Source organism: Schistocerca gregaria, unplaced genomic scaffold (genome assembly GCF_023897955.1).
Source record: "Schistocerca gregaria isolate iqSchGreg1 unplaced genomic scaffold, iqSchGreg1.2 ptg000169l, whole genome shotgun sequence".
In the NCBI taxonomy this organism is placed as follows: Eukaryota; Metazoa; Arthropoda; class Insecta; order Orthoptera; family Acrididae; genus Schistocerca; species Schistocerca gregaria.
The window spans coordinates 3,859,418-3,879,222 of NW_026061724.1; positions in this window are offsets into that span (position 1 = coordinate 3,859,418).

Here is a 19,805-nt window from a genome sequence, read left to right on the forward strand (position 1 = left end):
AGGACGTGACGAGTGTGACGTTAGGAAAACATTAGGCTGCATGGAGAGAAACTGTATGGGACCACGCCACCGAAACGAGTACTGTGTGACGTGCTACCCGGCAGGTATTCCCTGCGGTAGCCGGCTAGCTCAGTCGGTAGAGTGTCAGACTCTTAATCCCAGGGTCGTTGGTTCGAGCCAGACGCTGGGCGGAACGGAATTTTGTTCCGCTGCAGATGTAAATTACCGTTTTTCTGATTAACGATATTTAATGGAAATAGCAACTTTTAACTTTGCCTACGTCTCTGTCAGTCGCAAGGAATCTGTATTTGAAGGTGAAGGTGATTTTGTAGACATGTGTGAAAGACATGTTCTGAAATGCAAGTGTTGTTGTTTGGAGAGCACATCGGTTACGTGTCAGATGTGTAGCCAAGCAGTAATTTGTCGCCATAGCTGCAAATACTAGCCGGTAATATGAAGTGTTGTCAGCTAAAGTCTGATGATGCAGACGACCGTAAGGACGAAGTACCCAAGAGTACCGCTAGGCCGCGCCTCTTTAGCTCAGTGGTAGAGCACTGGTCTAATAAACCAGGGGTCGTAAGTTCCATCCTCACAGGAGAATGATGAATTTTGGAAATCAGTTGCGCGTCGTGGCCGTATAGCAAACAGTACCTGTGATGACGAACAATTAGCGACAGGCGTTTTTTTAAGAATTACTCTCAGATGCGATTAAGGCGAATGGCGCAGATAAAGCATTTGGTAAAGCGGTACAGCATAAGGTGGGACGAGGCAGTCTGAATTACATTTTATAGATGTATTTCTCACATATCTCAGAGCCTCTCGCGATCTTCGTCGTCGTCGTCGTCGTCGTCGTCGTCGCCGCCGCCGCCGCTTCTGCAGAAGTAGCAAATGGCAATCGTAGCAAATGCGGCGAGGGACGCCCTGCCTTCGATTCCGAATGCACAAAGTGTGTGGTCTTGTTTCTCAGTCTATATTTGGTCGGTCTCGTCAGAGGTTGAATGTAACGAATGGGTGGGAAAGAGCAAGGGGCAGCGGCTGTGTAGAACGAAAACACAAATCCTCAGGGGTGTGAGCGTTTCGAGATGAGTCGCATACATGTAAATGTTAGTCGTCAGTGACCGTGTGGCCTAATGGATAAGACGTCGGACTTCGGATCTGAAGATTACAGGTTCGAATGCTGTCACGCTCGTGTTTTTCCAGTTCTGAAAAAGAAACATACCGTTTTAATGTAGCAATTGAGCAGTACGAAACCGTCTGAATGTTGCTGTTGACCATTTTTTGCTTGGAGATGCTCTTGAGCTTGAAACACACACAACAAGACCGGTGTTAACTAGCGAAATGGTCGGCAGAGTGCCGACACCGCGAGTTTTGACTGGCACTTGTACATATAAAACAAGGTCGTAAAGTAACTCGTTCGGCTTTTGAGTCACATAAAGTATGTGTGTTAATTTTGACGCCACTAGCTCTGCATGTTGTCATGCAATTTCTTTACCTCTCAGAAATGATTATGACATAAAAGTAAGGACGTGACGAGTGTGACGTTAGGAAAACATTAGGCTGCATGGAGAGAGACTGTATGGGACCACGCCACCGAAACGAGTACTGTGTGACGTGCTACCCGGCAGGTATTCCCTGCGGTAGCCGGCTAGCTCAGTCGGTAGAGTGTCAGACTCTTAATCCCAGGGTCGTTGGTTCGAGCCAGACGCTGGGCGGAACGGAATTTTGTTCCGCTGCAGATGTAAATTACCGTTTTTCTGATTAACGATATTTAATGGAAATAGCAACTTTTAACTTTGCCTACGTCTCTGTCAGTCGCAAGGAATCTGTATTTGAAGGTGAAGGTGATTTTGTAGACATGTTCTGAAATGCAAGTGTTGTTGTTTGGAGAGCACATCGGTTACGTGTCAGATGTGTAGCCAAGCAGTAATTTGTCGCCATAGCTGCAAATACTAGCCGGTAACATGAAGTGTTGTCAGCTAAAGTCTGATGATGCAGACGACCGTAAGGACGAAGTACCCAACAGTACCGCTAGGCCGCGCCTCTTTAGCTCAGTGGTAGAGCACTGGTCTAATAAACCAGGGGTCGTAAGTTCCATCCTCACAGGAGAATGATGAATTTTGGAAATAAGTTGCGCGTCGTGGCCGTATAGCAAACAGTACCTGTGATGACGAACAATTAGCGACAGGCGTTTTTTTAAGAATTACTCTCAGATGCGATTAAGGCGAATGGCGCAGATAAAGCATTTGGTAAAGCGGTACAGCATAAGGTGGGACGAGGCAGTCTGAATTACATTTTATAGATGTATTTCTCACATATCTCAGAGCCTCTCGCGATCTTCGTCGTCGTCGTCGTCGTCGTCGTCGTCGTCGTCGCAGCCGCCGCCGCTTCTGCAGAAGTAGCAAATGGCAATCGTAGCAAATGCGGCGAGGGACGCCCTGCCTTCGATTCCGAATGCACAAAGTGTGTGGTCTTGTTTCTCTGTCTATATTTGGTCGGTCTCGTCAGAGGTTGAATGTAACGAATGCGTGGGAAAGAGCAAGGGGCTGCGGCTGTGTAGAACGAAAACACAAATCCTCAGGGGTGTGAGCGTTTCGAGATGAGTCGCATAGATATATATGTTGGTCGTCAGTGACCATGTGGCCTAATGGATAAGACGTCGGACATCGGATCTGAAGATTACAGGTTCGAATGCTGTCACGCTTGTGTTTTTCCAGTTCTGAAAAAGAAACATATCGTTTTAATGTAGCAATTGAGCAGTACGAAACCGTCTGAATGTTGCTGTTGACCATTTTTTGCTTGGAGATGCTCTTGAGCTTGAAACACACGCAACAACACCGGTGTTAACTAGCGAAATGGTCGGCAGAGTGCCGACACCGCAAGTTTTGACTGGCACTTGCACATATAAAACAAGGTCGTAAAGTAACTCGTTCGGCTTTTGAGTCACATAAAGTATGTGTGTTAATTTTGACGCCACTAGCTCTGCATGTTGTCATGCAATTTCTTTACCTCTCAGAAATGATTATGACATAAAAGTAAGGACGTGACGAGTGTGACGTTAGGAAAACATTAGGCTGCATGGAGAGAAACTGTATGGGACCACGCCACCGAAACGAGTACTGTGTGACGTGCTGCTACCCGGCAGGTATTCCCTGCGGTAGCCGGCTAGCTCAGTCGTTAGAGTGTCAGACTCTTAATCCCAGGGTCGTTGGTTCGAGCCAGACGCTGGGCGGAACGGAATTTTGTTCCGCTGCAGATGTAAATTACCGTTTTTCTGATTAACGATATTTAATGGAAATAGCAACTTTTAACTTTGCCTACGTCTCTGTCAGTCGCAAGCAATCTGTATTTGAAGGTGAAGGTGATTTTGTAGACATGTGTGAAAGACATGTTCTGAAATGCAAGTGTTGTTGTTTGGAGAGCACATCGGTTACGTGTCAGATGTGTAGCCAAGCAGTAATTTGTCGCCATAGCTGCAAATACTAGCCGGTAATATGAAGTGTTGTCAGCTAAAGTCTGATGATGCAGACGACCGTAAGGACGAAGTACCCAAGAGTACCGCTAGGCCGCGCCTCTTTAGCTCAGTGGTAGAGCACGGGTCTAATAAACCAGGGATCGTAAGTTCCATCCTCACACGAGAATGATGAATTTTGGAAATCAGTTGCGCGTCGTGGCCGTATAGCAAACAGTACCTGTGATGACGAACAATTAGCGACAGGCGTTTTTTTTAAGAATTACTCTCAGATGCGATTAAGGCGAATGGCGCAGATAAAGCATTTGGTAAAGCGGTACAGCATAAGGTGGGACGAGGCAGTCTGAATTACATTTTATAGATGTATTTCTCACATATCTCAGAGCCTCTCGCGATCGTCGTCGTCGTCGTCGTCGTCGTCGTCGTCGTCGTCGTCGCCGCCGCCGCTTCTGCAGAAGTAGCAAATGGCAATCGTAGCAAATGCGGCGAGGGACGCCCTGCCTTCGATTCCGAATGCACAAAGTGTGTGGTCTTGTTTCTCAGTCTATATTATGTCGGTCTCGTCAGAGGTTGAATGTAACGAATGGGTGGGAAAGAGCAAGGGGCAGCGGCTGTGTAGAACGAAAACACAAATCCTCAGGGGTGTGAGCGTTTCGAGATGAGTCGCATACATGTAAATGTTAGTCGTCAGTGACCGTGTGGCCTAATGGATAAGACGTCGGACTTCGGATCTGAAGATTACAGGTTCGAATGCTGTCACGCTCGTGTTTTTCCAGTTCTGAAAAAGAAACATACCGTTTTAATGTAGCAATTGAGCAGTACGAAACCGTCTGAATGTTGCTGTTGACCATTTTTTGCTTGGAGATGCTCTTGAGCTTGAAACACACACAACAAGACCGGTGTTAACTAGCGAAATGGTCGGCAGAGTGCCGACACCGCGAGTTTTGACTGGCACTTGCACATATAAAACAAGGTCGTAAAGTAACTCGTTCGGCTTTTGAGTCACATAAAGTATGTGTGTTAATTTTGACGCCACTAGCTCTGCATGTTGTCATGCAATTTCTTTACCTCTCAGAAATGATTATGACATAAAAGTAAGGACGTGACGAGTGTGACGTTAGGAAAACATTAGGCTGCATGGAGAGAAACTGTATGGGAACACGCCACCGAAACGAGTACTGTGTGACGTGCTACCCGGCAGGTATTTCCTGCGGTAGCCGCCTAGCTCAGTCGGTAGAGTGTCAGACTCTTAATCCCAGGGTCGTTGGTTCGAGCCAGACGCTGGGCGGAACGGAATTTTGTTCCGCTGCAGATGTAAATTACCGTTTTTCTGATTAACGATATTTAATGGAAATAGCAACTTTTAACTTTGCCTACGTCTCTGTCAGTCGCAAGGAATCTGTATTTGAAGGTGAAGGTGATTTTGTAGACATGTGTGAAAGACATGTTCTGAAATGCAAGTGTTGTTGTTTGGAGAGCACATCGGTTACGTGTCAGATGTGTAGCCAAGCAGTAATTTGTCGCCATAGCTGCAAATACTAGCCGGTAATATGAAGTGTTGTCAGCTAAAGTCTGATGATGCAGACGACCGTAAGGACGAAGTACCCAAGAGTACCGCTAGGCCGCGCCTCTTTAGCTCAGTGGTAGAGCTCTGGTCTAATAAACCAGGGGTCGTAAGTTCCATCCTCACAGGAGAATGATGAATTTTGGAAATAAGTTGCGCGTCGTGGCCGTATAGCAAACAGTACCTGTGATGACGAACAATTAGCGACAGGCGTTTTTTTAAGAATTACTCTCAGATGCGATTAAGGCGAATGGCGCAGATAAAGCATTTGGTAAAGCGGTACAGCATAAGGTGGGACGAGGCAGTCTGAATTACATTTTATAGATGTATTTCTCACATATCTCAGAGCCTCTCGCGATCTTCGTCGTCGTCGTCGTCGTCGTCGTCGCCGCCGCCGCCGCTTCTGCAGAAGTAGCAAATGGCAATCGTAGCAAATGCGGCGAGGGACGCCCTGCCTTCGATTCCGAATGCACAAAGTGTGTGGTCTTATTTCTCAGTCTATATTTGATCGGTCTCGTAAGAGGTTGAATGTAACGAATGGGTGGGAAAGAGCAAGGGGCAGCGGCTGTGTAGAACGAAAACACAAATCCTCAGGGGTGTGAGCGTTTCGAGATGAGTCGCATACATGTAAATGTTAGTCGTCAGTGACCGTGTGGCCTAATGGATAAGACGTCGGACTTCGGATCTGAAGATTACAGGTTCGAATGCTGTCACGCTCGTGTTTTTCCAGTTCTGAAAAAGAAACATACCGTTTTAATGTAGCAATTGAGCAGTACGAAACCGTCTGAATGTTGCTGTTGACCATTTTTTGCTTGGAGATGCTCTTGAGCTTGAAACACACACAACAAGACCGGTGTTAACTAGCGAAATGGTCGGCAGAGTGCCGACACCGCGAGTTTTGACTGGCACTTGCACATATAAAACAAGGTCGTAAAGTAACTCGTTCGGCTTTTGAGTCACATAAAGTATGTGTGTTAATTTTGACGCCACTAGCTCTGCATGTTGTCATGCAATTTCTTTACCTCTCAGAAATGATTATGACATAAAAGTAAGGACGTGACGAGTGTGACGTTAGGAAAACATTAGGCTGCATGGAGAGAAACTGTATGGGACCACGCCACCGAAACGAGTACTGTGTGACGTGCTACCCGGCAGGTATTCCCTGCGGTAGCCGGCTAGCTCAGTCGGTAGAGTGTCAGACTCTTAATCCCAGGGTCGTTGGTTCGAGCCAGACGCTGGGCGGAACGGAATTTTGTTCCGCTGCAGATGTAAATTACCGTTTTTCTGATTAACGATATTTAATGGAAATAGCAACTTTTAACTTTGCCTACGTCTCTGTCAGTCGCAAGGAATCTGTATTTGAAGGTGAAGGTGATTTTGTAGACATGTGAGAAAGACATGTTCTGAAATGCAAGTGTTGTTGTTTGGAGAGCACATCGGTTACGTGTCAGATGTGTAGCCAAGCAGTAATTTGTCGCCATAGCTGCAAATACTAGCCGGTAATATGAAGTGTTGTCAGCTAAAGTCTGATGATGCAGACGACTGTAAGGACGAAGTACCCAAGAGTACCGCTAGGCCGCGCCTCTTTAGCTCAGTGGTAGAGCACTGGTCTAATAAACCAGGGGTCGTAAGTTCCATCCTCACAGGAGAATGATGAATTTTGGAAATCAATTGTGCGTCGTGGCCGTATAGCAAACAGTACCTGTGATGACGAACAATTAGCGACAGGCGTTTTTTTAAGAATTACTCTCAGATGCGATTAAGGCGAATGGCGCAGATAGAGCATTTTTTTTTTTTTTTTTTTTTTTTTTTTTTTTTTTTTTTTTTAAAAAAAACTTTATTAATAATACAACAACATTAATTTAATTATACAACATCTTAATATATAACTAAGTATGATACAAAAAGTCAAATACAAGAAACTATTCCCATACTATTAACCCACCACCTCAAATAATTAGTGGGTCCTTATTACAAACTACTAATTGGCAGTGTATTACTTGTGTGGCACTAACTACGGGCATGATTAATAATAAGTTACTTGTTAGACTACCTTACATGACTATTCTAGTGTGATCTGCAGTGTTACAGTATGTGCCAGAAGTTATGCATACAAACCTACTGTTATTTAGCCTGCCCACCGAGCTAACCCCAGTGGGCGTGCCCCTGGCACTGGGCTGGCTACGACTTTAACTTCACTGCAGTCCCTACCTGTTAGTATGTTAGTATTTCTAATTCTTACTTAAAACTACTTTCTACTCAAAAAATAGTTGTGCGATAATTCCAATTCCGGGTAGTGCACCTGCCATCCTTGTCCGAAGACGCGGCGGATTCCAGCCATGAAATGGCTGGCCAGATCCGCGCCTGGCGGTAGTGCAGGTGCAACTCGGTCAAGTTCGGTTTGGTACTTGATTAGTTCCTTGCCCTAATAAAGTCCCTCATGACTTTCATTGAGATCTCATTTGCCAGACTGTTGAGGACTCTGAAAGTGTCGGCACGCCGCAGCAAGGTATATGTATCTTGGCTAGGAAGTTGCGCTCTAAGTTCACTTGCCACTCCATCATACAACGTGCAGTTGTAGATGACGTGTTCGGGAGTTCCTTCCGGAGCACCACAGTCACACGCTGGTGTCGCCTGTTTACCAAATCGGCAAAGGTATGCCGGATATGGCCCATGTCCCGTCAGGAAGTGCAGCAGACCCCTACTTGGCTGAAAGTATCCCATTTTTAATCTTTCTGCAACATCTGGAAGTAGCTCAAAAACTCGTCTCCCAGTTCCTTCCCCTTCCCACTGACTCTGCCATAGTTCCTCCCCCCTTCTCTTGATTGCGTATTTGTCCCCTACTTGCACACCCATGATTTCCCTAGTCTTTTCAACTTTCCCCTTTGTTACCCAATACCACGCTGCCTGCTCCCTAATTTTTATATCAAGGGGACATAATCCCATAATAACTAGCAACGCCCCCCCAGGAGTAGTTCTGTATGCCCCAGCAGATCTTAGTAGCATACTTCGCTGCACCCTCCTCACGGCCATGGCAGGCGCCACCCTCGTGAGCCTGTGTGCCCAGACCCCGCTGGCATACCCTACTAAGGAAGTCAGAATACTATTATGATATAATTTTATTAGGTGGGGGGGTAAGTGAAATCTTTTATGCCCTATGTTTATTAAGTTATTAAGGATTTCTATCGCGCGCTGGGCAATCATTTCTATGTGCGTCGCGTAATTCCATTTTTCGTCTATTATTACTCCAAGATACCTAGCTTCGCGTCGCCGGAGAACTGGGGCTCCCGCAATCCTGACAGTTGGATTTCTTATCAGACTGCCTTTTAGTAGAAGATATGTTGATTTGTGTGGTGCAATTCTCATTTTTGCCTCTCGGCACCATTCCTGGAGAATTTGCATTGACCTTTCCACTTTTGGCTCTAAGTCTTCACGGCTACGGCCACCTACCAGCAGGAGGAGGTCGTCAGCGTAGGCTATCACGTCTAGCACATCTCTACATTGTTGTAACCTGACTAACAGGGGCTCTATGTTTACGTCCCAAAAGAGTGGCCCCAGGACCGATCCCTGGGGGCACCCCTTCGTACAGGTCTTACTTACTCTCTCGCTAGGCGATGATAGCCAGACCTCCCTGTCCATGCAATAGCTCCTCAGACAGCCATACAGGGGCCCTGGACACTCCATCTCACGCAAACGTGAGAAGAGCGAGGGCCACCAGAGGTTGTCAAAGGCGCCACTGATGTCCACCATGATGCCTACGACATACTTGTGCGTGGATGAGCCACAGACCTCAGCCGCCAGGGCGATTGCGTCAGACGCTGATCGCCCCGGCCTAAAGCCGAACTGCCTGTCACTCATTCCACGCAGCATCCTATGTGCGGTCAGTCTGTCCGCCAGCAGCCTCTCCAGCAGCTTCCCCATGGTGTCTAACAGGCATATAGGTCTATAGGATTTGGGATCCATAGGGTCCTTGTCCTTTCCTTTTTGTATGATTACTACATTTGCAGTCTTCCATACTCTCGGAAATTTCCCAGCTGTGAGACACTCATTGAAGAGCCGCGTTAGAGGAGCCACCAGCTGTGGGGCGAGGAACTGTACCACCTCTGCTACAATGCCGTCCGGTCCTGGCGCCTTCCCCTTCTTTAATGATTTGATATGTGCTGCAACTTCTGCTTCAGAGAAAGGGTACACTCTAGTATTATTGGTATATTCTAGAGAATCCTCCCTGCGGATTTGCCTTTGAGAGCCATCATCATCATGTTCATCATCGTCCGGTAGCAGAGTGCGCAGGAGAACTTCAGCAGTTTCCTTCCACGACTCTGTCACTCGGTCTCCATCTCGGATGGTCGAGAGAACCGCGGGGGATTTAACCTTTTCCCTTACGAGTTTGTAGGGTATTCCCCAGGGATCGGTATCGAGCTGATTTAGCACATACTTCTCCCAACTCCTTGTTCTTACTTCCTTTAATTCCCTTTGAAAATTTTCTTTCTCATCTCTGTAGCGCTGCAGCCAGTATTGCTTCTCTTGCCAGACGGCACTTCGCTGGTAGTACCTCCTCGCCCGTCTAACAGACCGACGCATACCTTCCAGTTCGGCAGTCCATGGTGATGGTGAGGCCGCCACGGCCCTCCTCCTGGTTGGCACGGCGACCTTTACCGCCCTAACGATGGAGCCTACCAGTTCTTCGGCGTACCTGTCGACATCCAGGCCACCCTCAGGCAACGGAGGAACGTCACACTCCTGAGCCAGGCATTCCCAATTTGTCTTGTGATAGTTATATTGAATCTCCCACCCCAGGTCCCAGCGGCACTCTTCATCTCCTATGCAAAAAGTAATCAGGTTGTGATCGCTTGTGGTAGCGTGCTCTATCACATTCCAGCTGTGGATAAGGTTTATAGCATTCGGTGACGCTAACGTCACATCGATGTTGGTGCCTTGTCCCCCTCCTCCTGCATAGGTGGGGGGGTTCCCTGCTTTATTTACTACCACCAGCTGTGACGCCATTATTGCTTCCTCTGCCCTTTCACCATTTTCGTCCCTAGTGCCGCTGTGCCATAGGGGGGATTTCGCGTTCATGTCTGCTGTGATTATTACCTTACGCCCACGTAACGCCATCATTACCCTGGAGAGATGTTCTATGAAATGTTCGAAATTTCCCCCGTACTGAAAGTACATATTGACAATATATAATATCCCAGCGGGTGACTGCAACTCGATGACGTTACAGTGGCAATCAGAGAGTTGCGCTATTTTTGTGGCTCTGAGGGCCTTATTTGTTATTACTATTAACGCCCTTGGCTCCTCTCCTGTAAAGATGGTTTGCCATGTTTTCGACATGAATGATATTTGCCCGGCCCAGTAGTATGGCTCCTGTAGACAGAGTACATCTAGTCTCCTCTCCTCCACTACTTTTCGGAGTTCCTGCATGACCAACCGACTATTATGAGTGTTTAGCTGCCCTACCGTGATTGAATTTAGGGTTGTCATTAAGGAAAATAAGTGTGAAAGTAACATTCAGGCCATGATTTGTTAAAGTCGAATGCTACTCTACCATTAGCTAGGACAGCCTGTGCATAAATTTCGTCCAGCTTGAATTCTTCACCTCTTCTCTCAAATACTTTCTTCACCAGGTCACGCAGGGCTCCGAAATCAGTGGGAAGATTCACTGACTTCAGCTGTATTCTATCTACAGCCTCCATCGCCGTGAAGGTGACCATTCTGCCATGTTCATGACCTACGCGTACGACGTGCCTCAAAGCTGTAGTGAGGATCGCTGGTTGCTCCAGACGCGATAGCTGCATCGCGAACTCCAAGTTGGGATAGATCCGTCTTGGGTCCGCTCCTACAGCCGGTTTATCGTCTTGCAGCTGTGCCATACTTGTGCTCGTAGTGGTGCTTGTGACTGTGCTGTCTTGCAGGGTAAAAGTTGGAAGACTCCCTGGGACAGGAGCAGAGCTGTTCCTTCTGGGTAAAGATTGAGGCTGTGAGCCTGGGTTAACTGCTATTCCGTCATGCTCCTCATTTTCTTCTTCAGGTTCTGTTTGGATACAAAGATCAACCATTTTTACTTCCTGTGTCCCTTTTAATTCAAGCTTTGAGACGAAAGTTTCAGCTTCAGGGTTTAATTTTGAGTGAGGAGCTGGAGATGTTGAGGGTGGAGACTCACTAGCAGCCCAGAAGTCGTCTACAATTACCTCAATTTCTTTTATTTCGTGCATTATTTCTCTTATCTCTTCGAATCTCGGATCAGAGTCAGTTTGTGTACTGAAGTCAATCATCGTTGCTTTTCGTTCCTGCATTTGTTTTAGAGACTTCAAAAATTTATTAAACCTTTCTGCCCTTCCAGCGTCCCTTTTTCTTTTGCTGGGAGACTTCCTTTTGATGTTCGTCCTTCTTATGTTGCCAGCATCAGCCATAGTCAATTCGGGATATGAGTCTCTGCTCTAGCAGTTTGTAGGTCGGGCAGTTTCTTCCTGCCATACCACAGGTTTTCTTTCCTCTCCGTGTGCAGGGAATGCACACCACGGACTTCTTACATTCCTTCCTCATATGTTCCTCCTCTCCGCATCTGGAGCAAGCAGGTTTCCTACTACAGTATTTGTGTATGTGATCAATATCCCCACAGTTCTGACACCGGGGGACAACAAGGTAGTCCTTGACATTAACAGAGTGAAAACCTATGTATACCCTGCCCATAGCTGTCAATTTCCTCCATAGGGATCCTGTGACTTCTGCTACGTGGTGGACTGTATCTTTATCCTTAGGCCCAGTTTTAAACCTAAGTTTAAAGTCTTTTAGGAAAGTTTCCATGTTGCTTTCTGAGTCCAAGTTTTGTTCATAGATCGTCTTACACAGGTCCTCGTCCGTTATGGACTTTGGCACATCATAGAGAATGACCAAGGGGTTCTTCTTACGGGGGGGTTCACATTTGACTGCCTTACATAGCTGTTGATTCGCCAAGAGCTTGTTCTTGTCCTCCTCAGTGGCAACGTCGACAATCACTACATTCTTTGTAGCCTTAATCCTGTTAATTTTAATTTTGTCCTTAACTGGGTTGACTGAAGTCGCGAAGACTTCTTGGACCTTCTTTATGTTCTGGCCAGGCATTGGTCTCAAAAAGACCGCAGTTTCCGGCCGCTTGGACACTTTGACAATAGTTTCTCTAGTTGTGGGAGCCTTGGGTGCAGCTTGCGCCGCGACCCCGGCCCATGTCCTAGCAGGCTGTTTCCGGAGCCTTTCATTCTCTCTTTCGAGCTCCTCTAGTCGTCCTTCGAGTTTGGCGTTGGCTATTGCCCATGCCGCCAACTCGTTTTTCAATGCCTGTACCGCGGTTTGACTGATTTTACCGTTCTTTACGTTATGGTCCAGGAACTGGCTTAATCTGAGATGCCTTTCCATGCTGCATTCTACCATCGCCTGACCCAGGCCTTCCTGTGGCGAGGGATCAGCTAGCGTCGAAAGCCTCGCAGGCGCACTCAAATCGCTTGTCTCGTTTGTAGCCATCATTATTTGACAAGCGAACAGATAGAGCATTTGGTAAAGCGGTACAGCATAAGGTGGGACGAGGCAGTCTGAATTACATTTTATAGATGTATTTCTTACATATCTCAGAGCCTCTCGCGATCTTCGTCGTCGTCGTCGTCGTCGTCGTCGTCGTCGCCGCCGCCGCTTCTGCAGAAGTAGCAAATGGCAATCGTAGCAAATGCGGCGAGGGACGCCCTGCCTTCGATTCCGAATGCACAAAGTGTGTGGTCTTGTTTCTCTGTCTATATTTGGTCGGTCTCGTCAGAGGTTGAATGTAACGAATGGGTGGGAACGAGCAAGGGGCAGCGGCTGTGTAGAACGAAAACACAAATCCTCAGGGGTGTGAGCGTTACGAGACGAGTCGCATACATGTAAATGTTAGTCGTCAGTGACCGTGTGGAGTAATGGATAAGACGTCGGACTTCGGATCTGAAGATTACAGGTTCGAATGCTGTCACGCTCGTGTTTTTCCAGTTCTGAAAAAGAAACATACCGTTTTAATGTAGCAATTGAGCAGTACGAAACCGTCTGAATGTTGCTGTTGACCATTTTTTGCTTGGAGATGCTCTTGAGCTTGAAACACACACAACAAGACCGGTGTTAACTAGCGAAATGGTCGGCAGAGTGCCGACACCGCGAGTTTTGACTGGCACTTGCACATATAAAACAAGGTCGTAAAGTAACTCGTTCGGCTTTTGAGTCACATAAAGTATGTGTGTTAATTTTGACGCCACTAGCTCTGCATGTTGTCATGCAATTTCTTTACCTCTCAGAAATGATTATGACATAAACGTTAGGACGTGACGAGTGTGACGTTAGGAAAACATTAGGCTGCATTGAGAGAAACTGTATGGGACCACGCCACCGAAACGAGTACTGTGTGACGTGCTACCTGGCAGGTATTCCCTGCGGTAGCCGGCTAGCTCAGTCGGTAGAGTGTCAGACTCTTAATCCCAGGGTCGTTGGTTCGAGCCAGACGCTGGGCGGAACGGAATTTTGTTCCGCTGCAGATGTAAATTACCGTTTTTCTGATTAACGATATTTAATGGAAATAGCAACTTTTAACTTTGCCTACGTCTCTGTCAGTCGCAAGGAATCTGTATTTGAAGGTGAAGGTGATTTTGTAGACATGTGTGAAAGACATGTTCTGAAAATGCAAGTGTTGTTGTTTGGAGAGCACATCGGTTACGTGTCAGATGTGTAGCCAAGCAGTAATTTGTCGCCATAGCTGCAAATACTAGCCGGTAATATGAAGTGTTGTCAGCTAAAGTCTGATGATGCAGACGACCGTAAGGACGAAGTACCCAACAGTACCGCTAGGCCGCGCCTCTTTAGCTCAGTGGTAGAGCACTGGTCTAATAAACCAGGGGTCGTAAGTTCCATCCTCACAGGAGAAAGATGAATTTTGGAAATCAGTTGCGCGTCGTGGCCGTATAGCAAACAGTACCTGTGATGACGAACAATTAGCGACAGGCGTTTTTTTAAGAATTACTCTCAGATGCGATTAAGGCGAATGGCGCAGATAAAGCATTTGGTAAAGCGGTACAGCATAAGGTGGGACGAGGCAGTCTGAATTACATTTTATAGATGTATTTCTCACATATCTCAGAGCCTCTCGCGATCTTCGTCGTCGTCGTCGTCGTCGTCGTCGTCGTCGCCGCCGCCGCTTCTGCAGAAGTAGCAAATGGCAATCGTAGCAAATGCGGCGAGGGACGCCCTGCCTTCGATTCCGAATGCACAAAGTGTGTGGTCTTATTTCTCAGTCTATATTTGATCGGTCTCGTAAGAGGTTGAATGTAACGAATGGGTGGGAAAGAGCAAGGGGCAGCGGCTGTGTAGAACGAAAACACAAATCCTCAGGGGTGTGAGCGTTTCGAGATGAGTCGCATACATGTAAATGTTAGTCGTCAGTGACCGTGTGGAGTAATGATTAAGACGTCGGACTTCGGATCTGAAGATTACAGGTTCGAATGCTGTCACGCTCGTGTTTTTCCAGTTCTGAAAAAGAAACATACCGTTTTAATGTAGCAATTGAGCAGTACGAAACCGTCTGAATGTTGCTGTTGACCATTTTTTGCTTGGAGATGCTCTTGAGCTTGAAACACACACAACAAGACCGGTGTTAACTAGCGAAATGGTCGGCAGAGTGCCGACACCGCGAGTTTTGACTGGCACTTGCACATATAAAACAAGGTCGTAAAGTAACTCGTTCGGCTTTTGAGTTACATAAAGTATTTGTGTTAATTTTGACGCCACTAGTTCTGCATGTTGTCATGCAATTTCTTTACCTCTCAGAAATGATTATGACATAAAAGTAAGGACGTGACGAGTGTGACGTTAGGAAAACATTAGGCTGCATGGAGAGAAACTGTATGGGACCACGCCACCGAAACGAGTACTGTGTGACGTGCTACCCGGCAGGTATTCCCTGCGGTAGCCGGCTAGCTCAGTCGGTAGAGTGTCAGACTCTTAATCCCAGGGTCGTTGGTTCGAGCCAGACGCTGGGCGGAACGGAATTTTGTTCCGCTGCAGATGTAAATTACCGTTTTTCTGATTAACGATATTTAATGGAAATAGCAACTTTTAACTTTGCCTACGTCTCTGTCAGTCGCAAGGAATCTGTATTTGAAGGTGAAGGTGATTTTGTAGACATGTGTGAAAGACATGTTCTGAAATGCAAGTGTTGTTGTTTGGAGAGCACATCGGTTACGTGTCAGATGTGTAGCCAAGCAGTAATTTGTCGCCATAGCTGCAAATACTAGCCGGTAATATGAAGTGTTGTCAGCTAAAGTCTGATGATGCAGACGACCGTAAGGACGAAGTACCCAAGAGTACCGCTAGGCCGCGCCTCTTTAGCTCAGTGGTAGAGCACTGGTCTAATAAACCAGGGGTCGTAAGTTCCATCCTCACAGGAGAATGATGAATTTTGGAAATCAGTTGCGCGTCGTGGCCGTATAGCAAATAGTACCTGTGATGACGAACAATTAGCGACAGGCGTTTTTTTAAGAATTACTCTCAGATGCGATTAAGGCGAATGGCGCAGATAAAGCATTTGGTAAAGCGGTACAGCATAAGGTGGGACGAGGCAGTCTGAATTACATTTTATAGATGTATTTCTCACATATCTCAGAGCCTCTCGCGATCTCCGTCGTCGTCGTCGTCGTCGTCGTCGTCGTCGCCGCCGCCGCCGCTTCTGCAGAAGTAGCAAATGGCAATCGTAGCAAATGCGGCGAGGGACGCCCTGCCTTCGATTCCGAATGCACAAAGTGTGTGGTCTTGTTTCTCAGTCTATATTTGGTCGGTCTCGTCAGAGGTTGAATGTAACGAATGGGTGGGAAAGAGCAAGGGGCAGCGGCTGTGTAGAACGAAAACACAAATCCTCAGGGGTGTGAGCGTTTCGAGATGAGTCGCATACATGTAAATGTTAGTCGTCAGTGACCGTGTGGCCTAATGGATAAGACGTCGGACTTCGGATCTGAAGATTACAGGTTCGAATGCTGTCACGCTCGTGTTTTTCCAGTTCTGAAAAAGAAACATACCGTTTTAATGTAGCAATTGAGCAGTACGAAACCGTCTGAATGTTGCTGTTGACCATTTTTTGCTTGGAGATGCTCTTGAGCTTGAAACACACACAACAAGACCGGTGTTAACTAGCGAAATGGTCGGCAGAGTGCCGACACCGCGAGTTTTGACTGGCACTTGTACATATAAAACAAGGTCGTAAAGTAACTCGTTCGGCTTTTGAGTCACATAAAGTATGTGTGTTAATTTTGACGCCACTAGCTCTGCATGTTGTCATGCAATTTCTTTACCTCTCAGAAATGATTATGACATAAAAGTAAGGACGTGACGAGTGTGACGTTAGGAAAACATTAGGCTGCATGGAGAGAGACTGTATGGGACCACGCCACCGAAACGAGTACTGTGTGACGTGCTACCCGGCAGGTATTCCCTGCGGTAGCCGGCTAGCTCAGTCGGTAGAGTGTCAGACTCTTAATCCCAGGGTCGTTGGTTCGAGCCAGACGCTGGGCGGAACGGAATTTTGTTCCGCTGCAGATGTAAATTACCGTTTTTCTGATTAACGATATTTAATGGAAATAGCAACTTTTAACTTTGCCTACGTCTCTGTCAGTCGCAAGGAATCTGTATTTGAAGGTGAAGGTGATTTTGTAGACATGTGTGAAAGACATGTTCTGAAATGCAAGTGTTGTTGTTTGGAGAGCACATCGGTTACGTGTCAGATGTGTAGCCAAGCAGTAATTTGTCGCCATAGCTGCAAATACTAGCCGGTAACATGAAGTGTTGTCAGCTAAAGTCTGATGATGCAGACGACCGTAAGGACGAAGTACCCAACAGTACCGCTAGGCCGCGCCTCTTTAGCTCAGTGGTAGAGCACTGGTCTAATAAACCAAGGGTCGTAAGTTCCATCCTCACAGGAGAATGATGAATTTTGGAAATCAGTTGCGCGTCGTGGCCGTATAGCAAACAGTACCTGTGATGACGAACAATTAGCGACAGGCGTTTTTTTAAGAATTACTCTCAGATGCGATTAAGGCGAATGGCGCAGATAAAGCATTTGGTAAAGCGGTACAGCATAAGGTGGGACGAGGCAGTCTGAATTACATTTTATAGATGTATTTCTCACATATCTCAGAGCCTCTCGCGATCTTCGTCGTCGTCGTCGTCGTCGTCGTCGTCGTCGTCGCCGCCGCCGCTTCTGCAGAAGTAGCAAATGGCAATCGTAGCAAATGCGGCGAGGGACGCCCTGCCTTCGATTCCGAATGCACAAAGTGTGTGGTCTTGTTTCTCAGTCTATGTTTGGTCGGTCTCGTCAGAGGTTGAATGTAACGAATGGGTGGGAAAGAGCAAGGGGCAGCGGCTGTGTAGAACGAAAACACAAATCCTCAGGGGTGTGAGCGTTTCGAGATGAGTCGCATACATGTAAATGTTAGTCGTCAGTGACCGTGTGGCCTAATGGATAAGACGTCGGACTTCGGATCTGAAGATTACAGGTTCGAATGCTGTCACGCTCGTGTTTTTCCAGTTCTGAAAAAGAAACATACCGTTTTAATGTAGCAATTGAGCAGTACGAAACCGTCTGAATGTTGCTGTTGACCATTTTTTGCTTGGAGATGCTCTTGAGCTTGAAACACACACAACAAGACCGGTGTTAACTAGCGAAATGGTCGGCAGAGTTCCGACACCGCGAGTTTTGACTGGCACTTGCACATATAAAACAAGGTCGTAAAGTAACTCGTTCGGCTTTTGAGTCACATAAAGTATGTGTGTTAATTTTGACGCCACTAGCTCTGCATGTTGTCATGCAATTTCTTTACCTCTCAGAAATGATTATGACATAAAAGTAAGGACGTGACGAGTGTGACGTTAGGAAAACATTAGGCTGCATGGAGAGAAACTGTATGGGACCACGCCACCGAAACGAGTACTGTGTGACGTGCTACCCGGCAGGTATTCCCTGCGGTAGCCGGCTAGCTCAGTCGGTAGAGTGTCAGACTCTTAATCCCAGGGTCGTTGGTTCGAGCCAGACGCTGGGCGGAACGGAATTTTGTTCCGCTGCAGATGTAAATTACCGTTTTTCTGATTAACGATATTTAATGGAAATAGCAACTTTTAACTTTGCCTACGTCTCTGTCAGTCGCAAGGAATCTGTATTTGAAGGTGAAGGTGATTTTGTAGACATGTGTGAAAGACATGTTCTGAAATGCAAGTGTTGTTGTTTGGAGAGCACATCGGTTACGTGTCAGATGTGTAGCCAAGCAGTAATTTGTCGCCATAGCTGCAAATACTAGCCGGTAATATGAAGTGTTGTCAGCTAAAGTCTGATGATGCAGACGACCGTAAGGACGAAGTACCCAACAGTACCGCTAGGCCGCGCCTCTTTAGCTCAGTGGTAGAGCACTGGTCTAATAAACCAAGGGTCGTAAGTTCCATCCTCACAGGAGAATGATGAATTTTGGAAATCAGTTGCGCGTCGTGGCCGTATAGCAAACAGTACCTGTGATGACGAACAATTAGCGACAGGCGTTTTTTTAAGAATTACTCTCAGATGCGATTAAGGCGAATGGCGCAGATAAAGCATTTGGTAAAGCGGTACAGCATAAGGTGGGACGAGGCAGTCTGAATTACATTTTATAGATGTATTTCTCACATATCTCAGAGCCTCTCGCGATCTTCGTCGTCGTCGTCGTCGTCGTCGTCGTCGTCGTCGCCGCCGCCGCTTCTGCAGAAGTAGCAAATGGCAATCGTAGCAAATGCGGCGAGGGACGCCCTGGCTTCGATTCCGAATGCACAAAGTGTGTGGTCTTGTTTCTCTGTCTATATTTGGTCGGTCTCGTCAGAGATTGAATGTAACGAATGGGTGGGAAAGAGCAAGGGGCAGCGGCTGTGTAGAACGAAAACACAAATCCTCAGGGGTGTGAGCGTTACGAGATGAGTCGCATACATGTAAATGTTAGTCGTCAGTGACCGTGTGGAGTAATGGATAAGACGTCGGACTTCGGATCTGAAGATTACAGGTTCGAATGCTGTCACGCTCGTGTTTTTCCAGTTCTGAAAAAGAAACATACCGTTTTAATGTAGCAATTGAGCAGTACGAAACCGTCTGAATGTTGCTGTTGACCATTTTTTGCTTGGAGATGCTCTTGAGCTTGAAACACACACAACAAGACCGGTGTTAACTAGCGAAATGGTCGGCAGAGTTCCGACACCGCGAGTTTTGACTGGCACTTGCACATATAAAACAAGGTCGTAAAGTAACTCGTTCGGCTTTTGAGTCACATAAAGTATGTGTGTTAATTTTGACGCCACTAGCTCTGCATGTTGTCATGCAATTTCTTTACCTCTCAGAAATGATTATGACATAAAAGTAAGGACGTGACGAGTGTGACGTTAGGAAAACATTAGGCTGCATGGAGAGAAACTGTATGGGACCACGCCACCGAAACGAGTACTGTGTGAAGTGCTACCCGGCAGGTATTCCCTGCGGTAGCCGGCTAGCTCAGTCGGTAGAGTGTCAGACTCTTAATCCCAGGGTCGTTGGTTCGAGCCAGACGCTGGGCGGAACGGAATTTTGTTCCGCTGCAGATGTAAATTACCGTTTTTCTGATTAACGATATTTAATGGAAATAGCAACTTTTAACTTTGCCTACGTCTCTGTCAGTCGCAAGGAATCTGTATTTGAAGGTGAAGGTGATTTTGTAGACATGTGTGAAAGACATGTTCTGAAAT